This window comes from Equus caballus, chromosome 18, assembly GCF_041296265.1.
Source record: "Equus caballus isolate H_3958 breed thoroughbred chromosome 18, TB-T2T, whole genome shotgun sequence".
NCBI lineage: Eukaryota > Metazoa > Chordata > Mammalia > Perissodactyla > Equidae > Equus > Equus caballus.
Genome location: NC_091701.1, coordinates 71,364,513 through 71,389,195, shown reverse-complemented (window position 1 = coordinate 71,389,195; position 24,683 = coordinate 71,364,513).

Below are 24,683 nucleotides of genomic sequence, written 5' to 3'. Positions count from 1 at the left end.
CCTCCTGGCACGTGTGTGGCAACATGCAGGGTATTGCCAAACAAGAAATCTCATCTGACCTTTGATGCCCAGAGTTCTTATTGAAGTTTCATTACACAGGCGTGATTGATTGAATCATTGTGTGACCCAACTTAGTCTCTCATCTCTCTCTTCTCCCTGGAGGTCAAGTTCATATCATGTGGCTCAAAATCCCAAAACTCCAATCACAGGTTGGTCTTTCTGGCATGGCCAGTCCCTAAACTGCATCATCTCTTTAGCATAAACTATCTAGGGGCCCACGATGAGTCACCTCATTAGCATCTACTATCATGTTCCACCATGAGTAACAAAGACACTCCAACTACCAAGCATTTAGAGGCTGTCACCCAGGAGCCAGGGACAAAGGCCAGCAGAATTCTCTATTACACAAGAACTGGTTTTCTAGGTAAATGAATGTAAATTGGCGAAAATAATATCATTATAACCTGGATATTTATCAAATATTTTTTCCAACACTAAATTTTACAAATAAAGACAGGAAGCAGTCAATTGAAAACATTTTAAAAGCGACATATGAAAATGCAAATAAATAGGAAAAAAATAACGTAATTTCAATTAGAGAAGAGGATGAGTTGAAAGTATACCTAAAAAAATATATGAATTTGGATACTAATCTGCAATTTTCCACCTCTAGAAAGAGAAAAATGAAATAGTTTAAATGCAATTCAGAGAATTTAAATTTCTTAGAAGAATTTTTTCTGACAATAATAGGACTATATTATTGAAATAAAAATTTGAGATAAGTGATTTTGAAATCTACAGAAACATATTAGAGAGTATATAAATGCAATAAAAAGGGCATTTAAAAAACCTTGGGAAAGGAAGGTTTAGAACAAAGCAAGATGTTGGTCAGTTCTCTTTAGCAAGCATCAAGATGTACAAGAAGACAGGTATTAACTGTTGAGGTGCAAAGATTTATGGAAAATTATAATTGCTAAAGTACACAAAGATAAAGGAAAAATAGCATACCTAACCAGAGAGAGTTTATTTGTATCAACTTAGAACAGATGAGATATTTATAAAAATAATTTCAATAGAAAGTACAATAAGATGTATGGTTTCAGAGAGAGCATGCAAAAAATGTGTGAGAGCAGAAACAAGGAACAGAATAAATTGCAAACAAACAGAAACCTACATAACATACTTCTGATAAGGGCTTATTGAGAACTACCAGGATAAACAAAGCAGTGACTTCCTAAGAAAAAGGCTATTCAGGCAAGGAGATAGCGCCACAACATCTGGAAAGTGTCATATCTTAAAGTGCTAAATCCAGTTGACCAAGACTTGAGAAAGAAACAATAACTTTCTTTTGTAGCTATGGTTATAAAGTATGTGTGCGGAAGGCATTGTTGGAGGAAGACAAAGAAATATGTTCCAGGACCGTAGTACAGAAAAATATGTGGAGAAAAATAGATCTAACTTGTAAAGGAAGTAGAAAAGAAGTAAAATAATTGATGGAAAAATAATGAAAAATTGAATTCATTATTTTTAATTTTTAAAATTCTCGTTTAATTTGTTTCACAGAGGGAAAATAGTAAAGAATATGTTGCTAAATATTTTTTATAAAATATATATCATGCCTTTAAAAGTTCATTAAATGATGCTTCCAGCATGATCCGATTTGAATGTTCAAAAGTAAATGTCTTCTTAAGGATCTTTTCTGCCTTCTGATCCGGGGACTTTAATCACCATGAGTTTTCTTCATCGCCATCAAATGTTTTACGGCCTATGAACAGAGAAGTGAGAGAGTTCTTTGGGAAAATACATTATTCTCCACAAATGAAGTGCTTGGGTGACATGATTCAACATTTCTTTGACATATTGCACACTCTTCATTTTTAGTTTGATTCCTTTTATGACACAAAAGAAAAGCAATATCATAATTTGTTGATTTATGGTTTGTAGTATAATTACAATTGAACTTACTTTTACACTGAATTTCTTAAAGTATTATTAGAATATGATAGTTAATAGATTAAAAGGTGTAAGGCAAATGGATCAAAAAGTCTTAATTTGCATTTGCTAATTTATTAGCATCCTTTTTAATATCATTGTCCTTGCATTGGTTTAGATAAGCCAGACACAGGATGTAATCAACTGGGCACTGTGTGAGCTCTTGCACAAGCCTTTGCTCAGATACCTGCTACACATACCATGTTCTGGGACTGAGAACATACTTCTCTCTAAATGTGGGAAAAAATCATCATCATTAAGGCTTTACAAAATTGCTCTCTGCTACCTTTTTAAAAAAATAAGCCATAATCTACACATTTGAACTAGTTGGCCTACTATAAGAAGATTGATTTGAACACTTGATAAAGAGAAAAATATTACTATGGAGGGATAGTGTAGCAATCTATTAATACACATTAAGAAGGTTTCAGAGATAGCTTTTTGATAAAAGGCAAGAAAGTTCTATCAGGAGTGTGGATAAAGTAACAACTGCGACGGATGGCCCCAGGGCTTCCCATGAGTAGTGTTAATAAGGGAATTGGGGAGCTGGGGAAGAGTAGTGTGAGCATCTAATATTACCATACTTACCATTCCCTGATTTGACTATTGACTAGTCCTGTCAGACTCTTTCTGGCTCTATCAGAACATTAGAGTTACAGGGAGTCATCCGGTCCGAGCCTCATTGACTCATCCGCTTCACAGATGAGTGCCTGCCAAAGGTAATTATTGAAGAAGCATTTGTTGAATCAACAAACAAATGAGGTAACAGAGACTGAGGGAGTCTAAGTAAATGGAGCAGGATTTTATGGCTGGTAACTAAGCGAACTGGAATCCATGTCTTCTGAATCTCATCCAGTGTTTTTTCAATTACATCATTCTTTCTTGATTTCATACTAAGTCTCCTAGTAAATAATTGTTGGTGGGCATACGTATTGAATTATTAGCCGAACATATAATTTTACAACTACTGTTTTTTGAAGTAGAGCAATTCACAGTTTCTGACATACACTGTCCTTTTTATCAAGTGAATAGTAATATCAATCCCAACTTTGTTAAACACACACGTATGCATGTACACACAAAGGACACATGCCAAGATATCAACAGAGGCCACCTTCAAATAATGGGATTTAGGAAGATTTTGTATGTTTATGACAATATTTCTCTAAAAATATTTATTAAAATTTTTTTAAAGTCATTTATATTAATTAATATATAATATCACTATTTACTTTAGTAATATAATTATTAACAAAATAAACATTAATATTACTATAAAATTATAATAATACATTATAATACTAATATTATTAATTAATATAATAGGATATAATGCAACTTAAATAATTACTAAAAATTTTAAAGACTATTTGAGTAGTAAATACAGAAGATATACATGATCATATTGGCAGCATTTATCATCAAAGTGTGGAACTGAAAAAGTTCACAGTCTTTCTCTCATCTGCATTTTAATTTCTTCTATAATGCACAGTCATTACTTCTAATTTTTAAGCCATATTACTTTTCAAATATGGAATACACACATATAATTAAAAGTTCTAAAGGCCATTAAAAGATGAGTAGTAAAGAGTAAATATTCCTCCAGCCCGTCCCTCAATCTCCAGTTCCTGTCCCCAAGGAGAACTATCTTTACTGTTTTTATGTATGTAATATGGATGTGTGTGTGTCTATATTTATACCTATAGCTAACTATAGCCATCTATATCTATATAAAATATTTGTCTATATAAATATATGGCATATATCCATATTTCTCTCTCCTTTTTTGTTTTTAGACAAAAGTGGTATCATATTTTACTCATTCTTAGGTATGTGTATATATATATGAATATATATTTTAAATATATGTATATTTTATATGTACATTTATCTAAATATATGTATATTACGTGTGTATATACATTTTTTTTAGTTTAATATTTTACCCTGGAGATCTTTTCACATCAGTCCTTGTGTATATTCCTTATTCTTTTTAAAGGCTGTATAGAATTTTGTTGTATGGATGTATCATAATGTGTGTATTTAAGTACCTCCTGATAAAACTTTGTTTCCAATATTTTATTATAGTAACTAACATGTCAATGAATATGATTGCATATACTCATTTTGGCATAACACGCAACAGAAAGTTGTAGATAACTACAATTTTTCTTTCTGTTTGTCTACATTTTTGCAATTTTCTTCAACAAATACAAACTAAATTTAAAATTTAAGTACCATTATTTAAGAAGGGAAAACATTGATATTAGTCCTGTTACATGAAATGAACATGGTAGTGATTCAATGAAAAAAGTTATACTAAAAGCCTTATATGTAGGCTTATTAACAATATTTTTAGAGTCTTTCCCATACATCTTCACATTTAAATAGGAAACTAATCAAAGTACAGTCATAAAATGCTGCTGTTGTGATTGATGTCAGCGCTAGTATAAAATTCCACAAATTAATAATGCTGGTATTCGTGTGTTCCCCTTTGTGTTAGCATATTTTATGTGTTCTACTTTAATGTCTTAATGAATTTATACTTCACTTTTCATTTAGGTGTAAAAAGACATTTTCAAACTGTATCTATCTGAATACATTATTTTAACCAGGGCCTAGCCATTGTAAAAAAATAAATCACCATATCTTGTAACTTTTATTGTATTCATAAAATGCATCTTTTCTCCTTACTTTTTAGAATTATTATTTTTTTTAGAATGATTTGTTGAAGCTTTCTAGGAGAATAAGTCGTATTGTCACTAAAGCTAAGGAAGATGTCTGAGTTTTTTCAAACTATGAAAAATCGTAACCTCCTCTTAGTACCTTTTCAATTCCAATATTATTCTATTCTGGTGGTTTTGCTGAAGTTCTGTTGAGCTTCCGGTTTGGAGTTCAGCCCAGCCCATCCTAACCCCACCCTTTTCAATCACTCCATATTCCTCTAGACTATTGTTCTTCCACAGTCAAAAATGCAGCCATCTGAATCTGGTTGTTGACATTAAGAATCAAGATTTATGCAGACCATGAGTACAATGGGTGTTTAATCACTGAAACTGACTATTCTGTTCTGTATGTGCTCAATAAAGAATTCTCCTTTCAAACCTTACTGTGTACCACATCTAAAAATAACAATATAAGCATATCAATTATCAATTAAGAAAATCTAAACCACATAGCTAATTAATACCATACTCAAGTTGGCAGGGGACACTGTGCTGTGCTCTACTTCTGGAGCAGTTCACAGATGCCAATGCAGGTAATCATATATTAAAGAAGGGTTTTTTTCCATGAAAGAGATCATCACACTAATTCACCCTACCACCTTTGAAGGTAAAGGTAAGCTGTTTCCACTGCTGAAGAAATAAGGACAATTACTTCAGAGATTTCCTCTCAAAGGGAATTTCACTAAACTTGGTCAAAATATATACCAAGTGCAAAGTTGTCTATATCTAGAGTCTGTCACACTGTCTCTACTGAATAGAAAAAGAGTCTTGAGATGAAGGTCAGTTTAGCTGGTACTGTGATTCAAAAGCAAAATTACTCAAAGCAAAACAAACAAGACAAACACTTGTGTTTCATATGGTTGGTGCATTGTCATTCAAATTTGATAATGGCTAGATTTATAAGCACTGCAATTTTATTTGACAGATAATTTTTGAAACTAGAATGCATGTAGAAAAAATTTGCTTGCTATTCTTCTTTAGCAGAAATAAGTTTGTTACCACTTTTAAACAGAATCTCCTTACTGAATGCCTTTGGGGAAAGTGTGGGGCAGACATGAATAAAATGGAGAAAACAAAAACACATTCTTAAAGTAACACAGGGAATGGTTCTTAAAGGCATATCGTCTTAATTCTACTAAAACACTACTTTGGGGTGTCAACAACATTTATGACCTACACATTTACATTCCTCTTTTGATAAAATATTGAACTAGTAGAATTATCCAAGTGACTAAAGTACATACATCACATTGTCATGACTTTACAGAGATAAAGTAGACCTAGAGACACAAATGGTTTTACTAATATTATACGTATTTATTTAAAGAAGTTCAGTCATCTAAAAGGAAAAGGATTGTTTTGATGATGAATAATCTGCAATACTTTATTGCATTTTAAAAAGTTCAATTTATATGCTGGGTACTACATTATACACTGTAAAATGCTGTAACAAAATAAAAATAATCTTTCTAAGAACCTAGTAGTGGTGCTTATTTATAATAAATTATGTGTAATTATGGAGTTGTCTGGAGTTACTAGCTTACACATTATTAATTAAATAATAGTTGTTTCACAAAGTAGATAACCAATTCAAAAATAATTAAAGAGGGCAATAGTAGTAAATACATAACAAACAAATTTCTACCGATCAATAAAAAATTTTATTCAGCTTGCACAAGGACTAATATCGTCCTGGGGTATTCAGAAGAAGATATAATACAGATGATTAACACATCCCAAACTATGTGTCACATAGAGTAAATATCTATGTTTAGGAAGGGGAGCAATCCAGAGTGAAAACATACTTTGGAAAAGTTGAAAAATTCGTTTTTAAACGTTTTCTTGGTAGGCAACATACAAAGCATGAATACAGAAATATGAGACTGTTCTTCCAGTTTATGTTGCAAAATAACTTGAAGACATCAAATGTAGCACATATGCACAAGCAAATAGCAATCATAAAACATTATGTTACCAATTAAGTAAAATATATCAAGAGAAGCATATTTGACATGTGCCCTGTAAATTATATAAAAATGGATTGCTGAATTGAAATTTAAATATCAGCTATTAAGTGAAAAATTAAAGGGCTATAATTCTGCAAGTCAATAAAGTAAACTCTAATCATCAGGGAGTGACTGAGCAGTCTCCTTTTTATTGGTATCCTTCTCTGGTAGGAGCAGTGCAGGCTAGGGACATGCTAACTGCAGTGATAAATCCAACATTTCAGTGACTTAGCACAACAGAGATCTATTTCTCACACAAGTAACAGCAAATGGGGGTGTTCCGCATCAGCATCAGTTTCCATCTTATGAGTTGACCATCCCCTAGTTTCTCAGGGTCCCCTGTATTCAGAAAGGACCTGAGGGAAGATAGGGTGGGAAGCCACTCCGGCTTCTGAACTGCCCCGGCCAGAAACAACACAGGTCACTCTCTCTCCTGTGCCTTTGGCGAGGGTTTGGACATGCAGCCCTCAGCTGGGCAGCTGCTTCCCAGCAAGGGCTCTGTACTACGGAAGGGGAAGCACCGATTTTAGGGGACATTTGGTCACCTCTGTCACCAGTGACAAATAGCCAAGTTTATTTATTTTTTATTTATTTATTTATTTATTTTATTAGTGTTATGATAGATTACAACCTTGTGAGATTTCAGTTGTACATTTTTGTTTGTCATGTTGTGGGTACACCACTTCCCCCTTTGTGCCCTTCCCCCGCCCCCCCTTTTCCCTGGTAACCACCATCAGATCTCCTTGTCAATATACTAACTTCCACCTATGAGTGGAGTCATATAGAGTTCGTCTTTCTCTGACTGGCTTATTTCGCTTAACATAATACCCTCGAGGTCCATCCACGTTGCTGTGAATGGGCCAATTTTGTCTTTTTTATGGCTGAGTAGTATTCCATTGTGTATATATACCATATCTTCTTTATCCAATCATCAGTTTCTGGGCAGGTAGGTTGGTTCCACGTCTTGGCTATTGTAAATAATGCTGCGATGAACATAGGGGTGCAAGGGACTCTTGGGATTTCTGATTTCAGGTTCTTAGGATAGATACCCAGTAATGGGATGGCTGGGTCATAGGCTATTTCTATTTTTAACTTTTTGAGAAATCTCCATACTGTTTTCCATAGTGGGCTGTACCAGTTTGCATTCCCACCAACAGTGTATGAGGGTTCCTTTTTCTCCACAACCTCTCCAACATTTGTCGCTTTTGGTTTTGGATGTTTTTGCCAATCTAACGGGGGTAAGGTGATATCTTAGTGTAGTTTTGATTTGCATTTCCCTGATGATTAGCGATGATGAACATCTTTTCATGTGTCTATTGCCATATTCATAGCTTCTTTTGAGAAATGTCTGTTCATGTCCTCTGCCCATTTTTTGATCGGGTTGTTTGTTTTTTTGTTGTTAAGCCGTGTGATTCTTTGTATATTATGGAGATTAACCCTTTGTCGGATAAGTGGCTGTAAATATTTTTTCCCAATTAGTGAGCTGTTTTTTTGTTTCAATCCTGTTTTCCCTTGCTTTAAAGAAGCTCTTTAGTCTGATGAAGTCCCATTTGTTTATTCTTTCTATTGTTTCCCTCAACTGAGGAGTTATAGTGTCCGAAAAGATTCTTTTGAAACTGATGTCAAAGAGTGTACTGCCTATATTCTCTTCCAAAAGACTTATTGTTTCAGGCCTAATCTTTAGGTCTTTGATCCATTTTGAGTTTATTTTGGTGTGTGGTGAAAAAGAATGGTCAATTTTCAATCTTTTGCATGTGGCTGTCCAGTTTTCCCAGCACCATTTGTTGAAGAGACTTTCTTTTCTCCATTGTAGGCCCTCTGTTCCTTTGTCGAAGATTAGCTGTCCATAGATGTGTGGTTTTATGTCTGGGCTTTCAATTCTGTTCCATTGATCTGTGGACCTGTTTTTGCACCAGTACCATGCTGTTTTGATCACTGTAGCTTTGTAGTATGTTTTGAAATCGGGGATTGTGATTCCGCCGGCTTTGTTTTTCTTGCTCAGGATTGCTTTAGCAATTCGCGGTCTTTTGTTGCCCCATATGAATTTTAGGATTCTTTGTTCAATTTCTGTGAAGAATGTTCTTGGGATTCTGATTGGGATAGCATTGAATCTGTAGATTGCTTTAGGTAGTATGGACATTTTAACTATGTTTATTCTTCCAATCCATGTTCATGGAATGTCTTTCCATCTCTTTATGTCGTCGTCAATTTCTTTCAAGAAAGTCTTGTAGTTTTCATTGTATAGATCCTTCACTTCCTTGGTTAAGTTTATCCCAAGGTATTTTATTCTTTTCGTTGTGATTGTGAATGGGATTGAGTTCTTTTTCTGTTAGTTCATTGTTAGTGTATAGAAATGCTACTGATTTATGTATGTTGATTTTTTACCCTGCTACTTTGCTGTAGTTGTTGATTATTTCTAATAGTTTTTCAGTGGATTCTTTGGGGTTTTCTATATATAAGATCATGTCGTCTGCAAACAGCGAGAGTTTTACTTCTTCATTACCTATTTGGATTCCTATTTCTTTTTCCTGCCAAATTGCTCTGGCCAACACCTCCAGTACTATGTTGAATAGGAGTGGTGAAAGTGGGCACCCTTGTCTTGTTCCTGTCCTCAGAGGGATGGCTTTCAGTTTTTGTCCATTGAGTATGATGTTGGCTGTGGGTCTGTCATATATGGCCTTTATTATGTTGAGGTACTTTCCTTCTATACCCATTTTATTGAGGGTTTTTATCATAAATGGGTGTTGGATCTTGTCGAATGCTTTCTCTGCACCTATTGAGATGATCATGTGGTTTTTGTTTTTCATTTTGTTGATGTAGTGTATCACGTTGATTGACTTGCGGATGTTGAACCATCCCTGTGTCCCTGGTATAAATCCCACTTGATCATGGTGTATAATCTTTTTGATGTATTGCTGTATTCGGTTTGCCAGAATTTTGTTGAGGATTTTTGCATCTATGTTCATCAGTGATATCGGCCTGTAGTTCTCCTTCTTTGTGTTGTCCTTGTCAGGTTTGGGGATCAGAGTGATGTTGGCTTCATAGAATGTGTTAGGGAGTACTCCATCTTCCTCAATTTTCTGGAATAGTTTGAGAAGAATAGGTATTAAGTCTTCTTTGAATGTTTGGTAGCATTCTCCAGAGAAGCCGTCTGCTCCTGGACTCTTATTTTTGGGGAGGTTTTTGATTACCGTTTCTATTTCCTTACTTGTGATTGGCCTATTCAGATTCTCCATTTCTTCCTGATTCAGTTCAGGGAGATTGTAGGAGTCTAGGAATTTGTCCATTTCTTCCAGGTTGTTCAATTTGTTGGCATATAGTTTTTCATAGTATTCTCTTATGATCCCTTGTATTTCATTGGTATCTGTTGTGATTTCTCCTTTCTCATTCCTAATTTTATTTATTTGCGATTTCTCTCTTCTTTTCTTGGTGAGTCTGGCTAAAGGTTTGTTGATTTTGTTAATTTTTTCGAAGAACCAACTCTTTGTTTCATTGATCCTTTCTATTGTCTTTTTTGTTTCAATATTGTTTATTTCTGGTCTTATTTTTATTATTTCCCTCCTTCTACTGACTCTGGGCTTTGTTTGCTCTTCTTTTTCTAGTTCTGTTAGGTGTTGTTTGAGGTTGCTTATGTGAGCTTTTTCTTGTTTAGTGAGGTGAGCCTCTATTGTGATGAATTTGCCTCTTAGGACTGCTTTTGCTGCATCCCAAATGATTTGGTATGTCGTGTTCTCATTTTCATTTGTCTCCAGATAATATTTGATTTCTTCTTTAATTTCTTCAATGATCCATTGTTTGTTCAGAAGCGTGTTGTTTAGTCTCCACATTTTTGCACCTTTCTCTGCTTTTTTCTTGTAGTTGATTTCTAGTTTCATAGCATTATGATCAGAAAAGATGCTTGATATTATTTCAACTCTCTTGTATTTATGATGTTTGCTTTGTTTCCCAAAATATGGTCAATCCTTGAGAATGTTCCATGTGCACTTGAGAAGAATGTGTAACCTGCTGTTTTTGGATGAAGTGTTCTATGTATATCAATTAAGTCCATCTGGTCTAATTTTTCATTTAATTCTATTATTTCCTTGTTGATTTTCTGTCTGGATGTTCTGTCCATTGGTGTTAATGGTGTGTTGAGGTCTTCTACTATTATTGTATTGTTGTTGATGTCTTCTTTTAGTTCTATTAAGAGTTGCTTTACAAATTTTGGTGCTCCTGTGTTGGGTGTGTATATATTTATAAGTGTTATGTCCTCTTGGTGGAGAGTCCCTTTTATCATTATATACTGTCCCTCTTTATCTTTCTTTATCTGTTTTGCTTTGAAATCTACCTTGTCTGATATTAGCATAGCGACACCTGCTTTCTTTTGTTCATTATTAGCTTGGAGTATTGTTCTCCATCCCTTCACTCTGAGTTTGTGTTTGTCTTTGGGGCTGAGGTGTGTTTCCAGGAGGCAGCATATTGTTGGGTCTTGTTCTTTGATCCATCCTGCCACTCTGTGTCTTTTGATTGGGGAGTTCAATCGATTTACATTTAGAGTGATTATTGAGACGTGGGGGCCTACCACTACCATTTTGTGTCTTGTTTTCTGGTTTTCTTCAGTTTCCTTTGTTTCTCGTCCCCTGGTTTAATCTGTTCTGATGTAGAGCTGCTACTCTCTGTTGTTGTCCTTCTACTTATCTCCTCTGCTCTTGGTTTTGTAGCCCCTTTCCTTTTTTGGATTTTTCAGGAATGAGGGTTTTCCTGAGGATTTCCTGAAGAGGAGGTTTTGTGACAATGAACTCCCTTAATTTTTGTTTATCTGGGAAAGTTTTTATTTCTCCATCGTATTTGAAGGATATTTTCACTGGGTAGAGAATTCTCGGCTGTAGGTTTTTGTCCTTCAGATTTTTGAATATATCATTCCACTCTCTTCTAGCCTGTAAAGTTTCTGCTGAGAAATCTGCTGATAGCCTGATGGGGGTTCCTTTGTAGGTTAGTTTCTTCTGCCTGGCTGTCCTTAGTATTTTCTCCTTGTCATTGACTTTTGCTAGCTTCACTACTATATGCCGTGGGGTTGGTCTTCTTGCATTGATAAAGTTTGGAGATCTATTGGCTTCTGTCACCTGAAGATCCATCTCTCTCACCAGATTTGGGAAGTTCTCAGCCATTATTTCTTTGAATAGGCTTTCTGCCCCTTTCTCCTTCTCTTCTCCCTCTGGTATACCTATAATCCTTACGTTGCATCTCCTAATTTTGTCTGATAATTCTCAGAGAGTTTCTTCATTTCTTTTTAGTCTTACTTCTCTCTCCTCCTCTGCCTGCAGCATTTCTGTATTGGCATGTTCCAAATTGCTAATTCTTTCCTCCATATTATCGGCCCTACTGTTCAGTGCATCTAGATTTTTCTTAATCTCCTCTGTTGTGTTCTTCATTTCCAGTATTTCTGTTTGGTTCTTCTTTATCATATCAAACTCTTTTGTGACATAGCTCCTGAACTCGTTGAGTTGTCTATCTGAATTCTCTCTTAACTCATTGAGTATTTTAATGATGGCTGTTTTGAAGTCATCATCATTTAGGTTATATATCTCATTTTCTTTGGGATTGTTTTCTGTGTATTTGTTATTTTCCTTCTGATCTGGAGATTTATGCTTGATGTTGTTGATTTGTGCCTCCGCATAGAGATAGAGTTTAGTTGCTCCTTCCACTTGTTTCTGCTGGTGTGGTGGGGGAGCAGCTGTTTATACTGCACCAACCAGGAACCCTATCCGCAGTTGCTAACTGGGCCTGGGCCCCTCCTTGTAGTCACAGTGGTCCTTTGGATTCCCTCTTCTGCCATGGGGGCCGTCACAGGGGGCCTTCAGGCTGCTGGTGCCTACAGTTGCAGCCCACCTAGATGTGCTCCCTCCTTGGGGTCTGCAACGGTGTTATGGGCTTTTCCAGCGGCCAGGGGTAGGATCACTTATATTTGCCCCTCCATCACTGTCGGCACCCACAAAATCTCACTTGTCCACTATGGGTCGCAGCAGAGCTATTGGCATCTTCTAGAGTCTGTGGTTAGCTCACCTAGCTATGCTACTTTTGTCCCAGGGTCTTCCAGACTTGTGGCTGCCGGATGGGTGCTCTCTACTAGTGCTGTGCAGAGGCTTTCCCTGAGGCTGCTGTGAGCCTGTAGGGTTTCCCCCTAGGCTATGGAGCTGGGTCGCTGGAACTCCACCCAGCCCCAGTCCTGTTCCCCAGGAACTCGGGGAGCCCTTTGCCCTGTCTGGGGGATAGCCGGAGATCCTGATTTCATTGGTAGCTGGTCAGCTGCTGCCCTGCCTGATATTCTCCTCTCCGGGACCCTCCCGGTGTTGTGGATGCTGGGCGTGGTCCCTCCGCTAATAGCAGACAGAGAGTTTTGTCTGCTGCCCGGGCAGAACTCTGGAGTTTCCCCTCCGGGCCACAGGGCCGGCCTCTGGAGCTCCCCCCAGCCCCAGTCCTCTCCGAGATCTCCGGCATTCCCTTGCCCCATGGGGCGGGCAACGGCAGCTGGGGGTCACCTCACCCTCTGGGATTCTCTCCGGGACTTTCCCGGAGTTGTGAATGCTGTGCATCACCCCTCCGCTAATGGTAGACAGAGAGTTTTGTTTGCTGCCTGGGCGTAACTCTGGAGCTTCCCCTCCAGGGCGCGGAGCTGGCGTCTGGAGCTTCACCCAGCCCCAGTCCTCTCTGAGATCTCCGGCAAACCCTTTCCCCACCATGCAGGCAGTGGCAGCCGGGGGGCTGCCGTACCTTCAGTGATTCTCTCTGGGACCCTCCAGGCACCGTGAACACTAGGCGGGATCTCCCCGCCAATGCCGGGGTGAGACTCTCCCCTCAGGCTCAAGTGTGTAACTCTAGAGTTTCCCTCTGCGTTTAGGAGTAATTGCGGGGGGTTTAGGTAGGGTTCTGGTCACCTGTTTCCACCATCGCTCCTCTGGTGTGTGCTCGCTCCTGCCCTAGGTGTGTGTTGATCTTCTGGGGGCGTCCGTTGGAAGAAAGCAGCTTGCAGGTACTAGGCTGTTCGGTTGGGATTGGAGAGTTTTCACCTATCTCCACATCCTCCCGGAGGGAAGTCCATCCGCCTTCTGATGTATAGTCGCGTGGTTCTCTCAGACGTCCTGAGATGCTGTCTGGATATCCTTTGTTAAGCGATGAGTGTCCAAATAATTGTAGACTCGAAGGGGGAGAGACAAAGAGGACTACTCAAGGTGCCATCTTGGATCCTCCTCCCCAAGTTTATTTTTTATATAGAGATAATTGAGATAAAAAATTCAAAGCTTAAAAAAAGAGAACTTGAAGTAAAGATTTATTAATTCATTCACTGCACACACACACATCTTACCATGTGCTTCTCTTGGTAGGGTTAGCGCCGACAGGGCTGAATTAGCCAGAACTGTCCACTGAAATAAGAAATACCCCTGCTTGACGCTAATCCCCAGGCATGAAATGAAATGTCTGATAATAGTGTTGGTTTGTAATGATGGATCCCCGGAGTTTCAAGGCGGTTTGTACCAGCTTATCAGCATTCTTTACTGATAACGGTGAGATTGATGACTTGCCCATAGCCTCTCTGAGAAATGCCGGTGGAGACTCCATTTGGAGCATCCTAGTTCTGAGGCCTTCTCTACACACATCAGGGGTTCCTGACCTGAGAGAGCAACTGTGTTCCTCCCACCCTTTCAGAGGGTGGACCACAGCCTGGCCTTTCCAGACCTTCCCCTGAGACAGCCTTTGGCTGTGATGTGGATCCTGACTTTGATGCTTTTGCTGTGTTGTCTCCTTTTCTGATAATAAACTACGCTTTCTAAGCACTGTCATTTTGGTTCTTGCGAGTCTTCTTCAGCGATCCAAGCCTGTTTAACCATCACTTACTACTGAAGTGTCATACAATTCACTTTCTTTAGTCACTACAGAAAGAATAATGAGTGATAAAAAGAAATTTAAAAAAATATCCTTTTGAGGACAACCTGGTGGCACAGTGGTTAAGTTCACATGCTCTGCTTTGGCAGCCCGGGGTTCGCTGGTTTGGATCCCGGGTGCAGACCTATGCACCACTTGTCAAGCCATGCTGTGGTAGGTGTCCCACATATAAAGTAGAGGAAGATGGGCAAGATGTTAGCTCAGGGCCAGGCTTCCTCAGCAAAAAGAGGAAGATTGGTGGTAGATGTTAGCTCAGGGCTAATCTTCCTCAAAAAAAAAAAAATGCCTGTTTACTGGACACAGTGACTCACTGTATAACTTCAGATAGTGATAAACTACGTGAAGGAAATAAAATAGGGCGACAGAATTGCGAGTTACTGGAAATGGGCAAAAGCTAACTATGGTGTTTATCAAAAGCTTCTAGGAGGACAAGTCAATGGAACAAATTATAAAGATACAAAAAATATTAAAATAGTGACATGAAAATTTGGGAGAAAAGCCTTCCCTGTGCAGGAAATAGCAGGAGCAAGGTTTAATGGATTGTATCTATACTTAGCGCTCTGAAAATTGAAACTTGAAACTTTACGCCCACATTGATCGAAGCTTGATTAAATTAAAGAGGGTCAGTTTGGCTGGCTGAAGAGCAGCAAGCAGAGAAGAGGGGAGAGCCCAGGTCAGAGAGCCCAGAGCATGTAGAGCCTTATGACTCGTGCGAGGGATTTTGTGTGTTATTTTAATTGCTGTGGGAAGGTGTGGGTGGTTTTAATCCTTGAGTGATATGATATACTTTAGACTTTATAAAGAGATCAGACTAAGAAGGGTAAGATGCTGCCATTCTGTTTGTTAACCTATAGTTGTTTAAATTAATTTATTTACTTTGGAAAGAGAGGGCTAATGACGTCGGTAGCTATCTTTATCCAATTCCTTGATCAAAGTAGGTAAAAGTTTCAATTTCCAAGTTTCACAGTGCTGACTATGGGTAAAGGTCAATTATCTGACTTTGTTGTAACTGTTGCTATTTTGAAGAATTGTGTTTATAGCTTTACCTAGCACAACAGGAGCCCCTAATCTTTAAATTTTTCGGGAATGAGATATATTTCGAAGGGCATTGGCTCACTTTGTGGTTCCTAAATAATGGCATCTGGGAGTCTCAGCTGAACATAAATGTTTCAAGGTTGCTGTCAAGGAGTATTTGACTTTCTTGTTTAAGATACTGTTTTTAAGGACATTATAATGACTCTGAGAAAGTGGTTTTGCAAAAAATGTTTTATAAGAGGTGTTACAAAGTTTAAAGACAATTGTCTCAGTTTTTCTTCCTCCAAATATGTATTTATGTATACATAAATATATAATATTATACATATCTCATTGATTCTAAGGAGCACCTTTTTCCCCATGTTTTAGCATCTCTGAAGTCAGTATGCATCTTTCAGTCAATGATATGATCTAGTTTAACTGGGAGATTTTTTTTCCTTCTTCCTGGTACATGAATTAATGGTGTTTCTTACATCAGATGATATTTTAAATTTGAGGAAATTTAGTATATTTTCAGTGATAAATAGCATACTTCACAAAAGTCTTAAAGAAAGAAATAATTTACAGCTTGATTACACACTAGACTAATGGGCAGCTCTCTATTCTTTAAGGATTAAATATTTTTTATAATCAATAAGTTTTTGTTGTGTTTTGTTTCTTTTGGTATTTTGGATATAGAAATCCTCTAGAAATCATTCATTCAGACACCCTCATTTTACAAGGTACAAAGTTTGTTTTGTATAAAAATAAGATGACTAATTGTAACTTCACATTCCTTTCAGTTTAGTGTCTTAATAGAAAAATGCTAGAGGAAAAATTGTGTGTGATTAGCTGGATACCATCTTTACTTGGAAGTCCCCAAATTTCCATTTAACAGATAGATGAATTAAGTCCTTAGAAGTTTGATGGTTTGGCTGAAGTTATATGAGATGTTTAGGGTAGAGCCACATTTCTTTTCTTCTTCTTTTTTATTTATTGAGTTCATAATAGATCACATCAATGTGAGATTTCAGTTGTACATTATTTGTTGTTTGCCACCACATAAGTGCTCCCCTTCACCCCCTGTGCCCATTCCCCAACTCCCTTCCCCTGACAACCTCTGAACTGTTTTCTTTGTCCATGTCTTTGTTTGTATTCCACGTATGAGTGAAATCATCTGGTGTTTGTCTTTCTCAGCCTGGCTTATTTCTCTTAGCATAATTCCCCCTAGGTCCTTCCATGTTATTGCAAATGGGATGAATTTGTCTTTTTTCTGGCTGAGTAGTATTCCATTGTATATATATACCACCCCTTCTTTATCCAATCATCAGTCAATGGGCAGTTGGATTGCTTCCATGTCTTGGCTATTGGGAATAGTGCTGCAGTGAACATAGGGGTGCATATGTTACTTTGGATTGTTGATTTCAAATTGTTTGCGTAGATACCCAGTAGGGGGATAGCTGGGTCGTATGGCATTTCTATTTTTAGTTTTTTGAGGCGTCTCCATACTGTTTTCCATAGTGGCTGCACCAGTTTGCATTCCCACCAGCAGTGTATGAGGGTTCCCTTCTCTCCACACCCTCTCCAACATTTGGTGTTTTTAGTCTTGGTGATTATAGTTATTTTAACAGGTGTAAGGTGGTATCTTAGTGTAGTTTTGATGTGCATTTCCCTGATGATTGGTGATTCTGAACATCTTTTCATGTGTTTATTGGCCATCTGTATATCTTCTTTGGAAAAATGTCTGTTGATTTCCTCTGCCCATATTTTGATTGGGTCGTTTGTTTTTTTGTTGTTCAGTTGTGTGAGCTCCTTATATATTATGGAGATTAATCCCTTGTCATATATATGATTTGCAAATATTTTCTCCCAATTGGTGGGTTGTCTCTTTGTTTCGATTCTAGTTTCTTTTTAGAGACATATTTCCTAGTGAGGCCGGAGCTCTTTTCCTTGAAAACATCTGGCAGCCTTTTGCAGAATCATCTCACAAAGCTGGTAGGCATTTATCAGTGAAAAAACACCTATATTTTTAAAAATTCAGAATATTTCAACTGTGTGCCATGAAACATTAATAACCATTGAGATGTTAATAGGAGATCTGAAAAATGAAAATCTGTGATCAAATACATTTATCAAATGCTGGAGTTCTTAAAATTTAATTTGTTGCTATTACTTTCTGTTTGGGGAGTTTCTTTTTGTAAATAGGTATACAGAAATGATTTCTTGTTTAATTTGAAAACACCTAACTGGTGTTTACACTTTTACACTTTACAAAAGTGGAATACTTTTGTCTTAGAATATGTATTTACAACTTGTGAGATGTTGATATTCTACTAAATATTATTTATGGAGTGCTGATTACGATTTTTCCCCAAAATTCTATTAAGTCCACTAAAGAATTAGAAGTTATATTAATCTGTTTAGATGAAATTAATCCGTCCTTTAGTCATGTTCTTACGGCGCATTATTCGAACAACTGCAAGATTTGTATTCTAAACAGCCCCAGAGTTGTCAGATGTTCTCACGTGTTCCTGGAGAATAGGGATGGCTGTTTTCACTGTGGAACCGTCTGTTGGTCTATTGTGCCTAATAGTTCCTATGATAAGTGCTCAACACATAGATGTTAAAATGCAGAGTGTAATTTGAATGCATTATTTAATGTGAATAAACCTTCATTTCTTTCTCATGTAGAACGGTTATAATTTCAGTTAATAACATGATCATAATGACTCTTCAAGAGGTGGGTTTTGAATATGCCCATACTTACTAACTTATCTGTCTTCATCTATATTTATCTAGCCATTTATTTTCAATTCTTCTACATGCCCCCAAGAAAGATATGAGGAGAGGGTATCTTTATTGCTTGCTGAATTCATCAAATGCTGTCGTGAGCTGTAGTTTTGCTCTGTTACAGCTCAATTCATGGGCTTTATATCTTATTCTGGTAAGATTTTAGTAAGATTTAGTGAGATATTAGATTTGCTTTATGCTTACTCTTCCTTGAGTACTCTCGGCTCGTCTTCCAGTGGGATCAGATTCCCTGAAGCTATTTTCCTATAGCACGACTCCATCTCCTCTGCACATGACAAATAGAGTCTAACATGTAAACTAGACAGTTGCTGTTTATTATGGACTGAATGTTTGTGAACCCCCCCCCCAATTCATATGTTGAAATCCTAACTTAATGTGATGGTGTTAGGAGGTGAGGCCTTTGGGAGGTCCTTAAGTCATGAGAGTAGAGCCCTCATGAATGGGTTTAGTGTTCCCATAAACCAGACTCAAGAGCTGTCTTATCCCTTCTGCCATGTGAAGACACAGCAAAGAGACAGCTGTCTATGAATCAGGAAGCGGGCCCTTACCTGACACACAATCTGCTGGCACCTTGACCTTGGGCTTCCCAACCTCCCAAACTATGAGAAATAAATGTCTGTTGTTTAAGCCACCAAGTGCATGGTATTTTTGTTATAGCACCTGAGTGGACTAAGATGGTTGTCCTAATATGTTTTATTTTCCAGACAAGGTGGAAGGTCAGAGATCAGGCTGGTTGGAGGGGAGAGAAAGTAGTAGAGGAGCTTGCAGGGGCCATGCAGTGGGGTGATATCCTGCGATAACCTGTGAGTAGCCACGCAGCAAGCAGTGACAGCTGTAAATTTTAATCTGTCATCACAACCTAGTTTGGGGTCTTGGGGAAACATAGATCAAGTCCAGGTGCCTACTCACTGTGTAATTTTGGATTCTCAAAATGTAACTTTCTAAAACATAAAGTTTGGCTCAAGATAGGACTTGTTTGGAAACCAGAAAAAAATTATAAAATATTGTTGACACTATTTATACTTCTATTATGAAGTAAAATTTTTAGCTAAGCCCAGTTATGTTCTTTAAAACTGACATTATGAAATGAAGTTCACCATAGCTAGAAATTTCACAAGAAATACAATACTGTGCAATTAATACTTTTTAAATATTTGGTAATGTTATTTATAAAGTAAGAATACTTCATGTTAGACAAATAGTTATAAATGATATTTGAAGCTTAATTGACAATAATATCTGACTTTGCTAGTATCTCCCTTCCCGTAATGTTTCCATCCTATGGATGTGGTTCATTTTTAAGGTTTAGCAGCATGGCTGTTTGAGTGTAAAGCCCTGATTTTTATGAGACTTATAAATGTTTAGGAAATTCAGTAGTTAGGCAAGAGTTATTTTCAAAATATATTTGGCTCTTCTTCTGATTGAGAGTGCTCCTTTGATGTGTTTAGTATAACAAATGTCCTCCCACATCATGCAACTTGATGTCCAATATGTAAAGTGTACTTGTGCATCATTTCAGGAGCAAGGGAAGGCCTTACATGAAGGGGATTAATTTGATTAGAAAAATGCAGAAGATAAAATATATGTTTATCCTTCACTCCTTTTCTCTCCCTCTCTTCCTATTTTCTTGCTTTCTGTGAGATGTTTTAATTAGTCATCCCTGAAGTGTAGTCCCCTATCTAGTGTAATCTCTCAATATGAAAAGGTCATGCCTAAATGGAGAAGGGGGGAACCTGATGTGAATCTCATCTTAAAAATGTCAAGAGATGTTTCTGAAGAGCTTATAATCGCTCCTCTACATATTTTCTTTGTGAAAAAATGATTCATTACTATATAGAACGTTCATAGCAAAGTGTGGCAGCGTTATGACAAAATACTCAAAAACTAATGAACAAAAACTCCTGTTCATTGTCAGCTCTAAAATCAGATATACTAGGGAGAAGCACTTGCATAGTTTAGACAGTTATTACTTGTTCTTACTTAAACTATTGCTCATTTTGCGCTGAGGAAAAGAATGAAAGGCCAGTTCATTCCTGTAATCCTTCCTAACGCTACTGCCTACAAAATCATGCAGTTGGGAGGAGTCTCGAAGATTCACCTCTTCAATTTATTTCAACTCATGTTCTTTCAGTTCAGTATGTTTAATTTAGACTAGTTCAATTTTCCAGTAATATATTAGGAACCCTGTGAAAAGGAGCAATGAACAAATTATTTGAGTACAATGTAGAAAAAAATACCTGATGTTTTAGTCAAACTGCATGTAGTGGCTGTCTGTTTACACCCTTGTCCTGGTAACTGTACTTGTTTTCCCTCCCTCTTGTCTCACATTTTCCAGTGGCATGTACTCCACATAGACTCAATCCACACAGTATATTACATTGTTCAGCCTACCATGTGGGTTTAAGTATGGCCACCAAAGCCAGTTAGAACAAGGAAATGAAACGAGTTTTGTTCTGAATGGTGGGGAAAGAATCTTACTATTTTTGGATAGCATTGAACCTAGGCACTTCTAACGGCCTTCTTGAAACCTATCTGAGAATGAAATCATATAGAGAAAATGTAGTGGAGAAATAGAGAGAAACCAGCTTCTGCTGATATATTTTGAGCTCTGGGTTGAACCAAGACGTGAGGTTTTGGACAAATATATTCCATGATCTGTAATGTTCACTTTTTCTGCTTACATCAGTTTGAGCTGGGATTCTGTTATTTGTAAAGCAACATATTTTAAGGGATACACTAGATATAAAAACACTGAAATAACTTATGAGGGAGCAGTCAGTATTAAGAGGGATTAACAAATAATTTTTCCTGGAAGAACAAGAAGCTTGAGCTCAACCACTTCTCTTTCTTGTAGACGACTTGGAGTTGGGTCTTGTTTTTCTTAATCTACTTCAACAGTCTCTGTCTTTTAATTAGCATATTTAGACCATTCACATTGAAGTGATTATTGATACAGTTAGATTGATATCTACCATCTTCGTAACTCTGTGTCAGGTAAAAGGAACGGTGGTAGATAGGCCTTAGTGTGAGGATTTTTTATGTGGCTAGGAGTTAGGCCAGGGTTATTGTTTGCTGTGACTGTGCTGTCAGGGCCTACAATTTCTCTAGTGTTTTTGTGTCTGACTCTTCTGTTGTCTCTGAGTTTTTCTAGAGATTCCTTAAACAGACTCTGAGGCTTACAGTTCTTTTAGCTGCAATCCGTTGTTATTGTACCGGAGCCCTGTTGATGTGGCGGTAAGGCCTTGGCGAGGGGAAGTGTTCTATAGTCCCATGATTAGGTATCAGTCTTAAGCGAGCCTGAGTTGGGTATTTCTCTTCCTCCATGTGGAAGGCTAGCAGGGGCTGGAGTTGGGTATTTCTCTTCCCCTAGGTTGGTTAATCTTTGGTAAAACCCCAGTGGGTTAGGCTCTGATAAAATAGGTTCCCTTGAGGGCAGGCCTTTTTAAAGAGAATGGGGAGCTCTGAGTATATTTCAATATAGTTACTCTTCCCCTCATTCTGCCTGGAGTGCAAAGGGATTTTTCTCTAATCTTTACAGTGAGAGCAAGGGGCTTCCTGGAGGTAAAACTCATAAGGATGTGAGGGCCCCTAATTGCAGGTCTCCTCAGAGTTTCGACCCTGAGACTATATCAACTCATCAAGTACTTATTGGCTCCAGCTGTGATATTGGTTCCAGCTTCAGGCTACTGTTCTGGGCTTTTGCTCCCCGTAAAACTGATTCTCTTATCTGCTTGTCTATCTCTCCAGATGTGGGGAAGTAGTTTGCCCTCTGAGGATATGAGTGATGACTTCCAAGCTGTTTACATGTTGGATCAGAAACTAGAATTCCTCAACCACTTATCTTTCCAACAATGAATTTTTCTTAATTATTTTCAGAAACTACGACGGAGTCTTGGTTATAAAAATCTCCATGGTGGAAGATTATGCCTTTGAAAGAAGCTTTGATTTTCATGAGTCTTAAAGGTAAGCTTAGATTCAGATTCACTAAACATTATTATATACCAGGAAGCTTGGAGATGTTTTCACCCATCTGTTGTTGTGTAAGTTTGGGGGTACAGATGTGAGGCTGGGTAGAGCCTGTAAGGATGGATTCCAGAGCCAGATTTACAGGTTCGAATCCTGGCTCAAGCAGTTAGTACTGGATTGGCCCTTGGTGAATTACTTAGCCTTTCTGGGTCTCATCTTTATCTGTGAAAATAGAGACAATAGTGCCTGTTCTGAGAATTATACTCAATGATAGTATTATCATTATTATAATAACACAGCATATTTTAATTTTTGCTTTGTTTCTGCCATCCAATAATTCAGTTTTTGCCAGTTCAAAATATTTCTTCATAAAGCTTTTTGAAAGTTTTGTCACTGGAAGCAGCCCAATAAAATTCTTTTACTGATTCTGATCATTTAAACAACACATATACTCTATTCCTTTTGAAGATTAAAAATAAAATCAGGAAGTGAAATTTTAGTTTAATATACAAGAACTTTACCAATTTTTATAAAAGGATAACTATCCAAGAAACTTTTCTACATTGCTAGAGAAAGTTGTTTCGATATAATGCAATACCACCGTGAGTCTGTTGTTTGGTGACCTAGTGGTTCAGATTCCGTGCCCTCACTGCAGCAGCCCTGGGTTCGTTTCTCAGTCAGGGAACCACACCACCTGTCTGTCACTTGTCATTCTGTGGTGGCTGTGTGTTGCTGAAAGCCATGCCACTGGTTTTTCAAATACCAGCAGGGTCACACATGGTGGACAGGTTTTAGCAGAGCTTCCAGAGTAAAACAGACTAGGAAGAAGGACCTGGCCACCCACTTCAGAAAAAATTGGCCATGAAAACCCTATGACTAGCAGTGGAGCATGTCTGATATAGCACTGGAGGGTAAGAGGATGGCACCAAAAAACCAGGCAGGGTCCCACTCTGCTGTACACAGGGTCACTAGGAGTCGTAATCCACTCAACAGCACTGACAACAACTACACTCTGTTATTCAGCAGAGTTTTTGTGACTTTAAGCAGGCCACATATTTTTTTAAAAACTCTTAAAGTATATCTCTCAATATACGGTCACAACAGATAAGAAGCGTTGTTATTCATGTTTTACGAACTGAGCCTGAGGCTCATGGAAGTTAGGTTTGTACAGCTAGTAAGTGACAGACCAGATGCAGAATCCATATAATGTGACTTAAAATGTCTTGTTCTCTCCACCACATTACAGTGCCAGATATCTGATGTATCATATAATTTCATGGTTTAAAGACTCTTTGAAATCATGCAGTCCAGCCACCCATCTTATGCCCAGTTCAACATCTTTCATCCAGGTAGCTTTTTAATCCAACTATCACCAAAGTAATGTTTCCACACAAAATTGGTGTTCTCTTGCCCGACGTGCATAAAGAAAAGTCAATTATTATGGCATCAGTTTTTGGGAAATGAAACAGCTTTATTGTGAGATCAACCTGCAATCTTGTGAGACAGGAGGCATCTGGGATAAGAAGCACGGCAATCTGGAGCGGGGAGACAGATGATTGGAGATAAGGAGAAGTGAGGTCATTGATCTGCGCAAGCCTGGTCAAGCTCCATGGCTCTTCACAGGACTCATATTCACAAAATGATGATATTAGCATGATCTGAGGGTGGGGTTTTCAGCTTTTTGACATTCAAAAGGTCGCACTGAGCATTTGCTCAGGCCCAGTTGATGGGTTGGTGGTCTCAACTGGCCTGAACTGTGCAAGGTGGGGACTCAGTTCCTGAAAGACAACTCTTAATTGGTTTGTTGATAAGATGGGATCAATGGAACTGGTCCTAGTAGGCCTGTGATTACAGTAATGCTGATGTCAGGAAGTGGCCATCTCTTGACAAACACCACTCATAAAGGAAGATAAAGAAAAGAATATATATAAAGGCTTATTGTTCACTTTTTTTCTCTTAAAAATAAGTAGCCCAGACCAATTTAACCATGTACCTAATATATCTTTAACATTTATTCCCACCACAAGTCGTAAGGGAGCGAATGGTATCAGGGAGGAAAAATTTCTCCTCTACTCTTCTAAGTTCTTCTGGCTGGTCTAAGAATTAAATCAACATGAGACAGATTCACAAGAGAAAACCTAACAGAAGTTTAATAATATGTATACCCCCTGTATACATGGAAGAGACCTAGGAAAACTGGGTAACTAGCAAAATGGCCAAAGCCACCACCTTAAATACCATCTTTGGC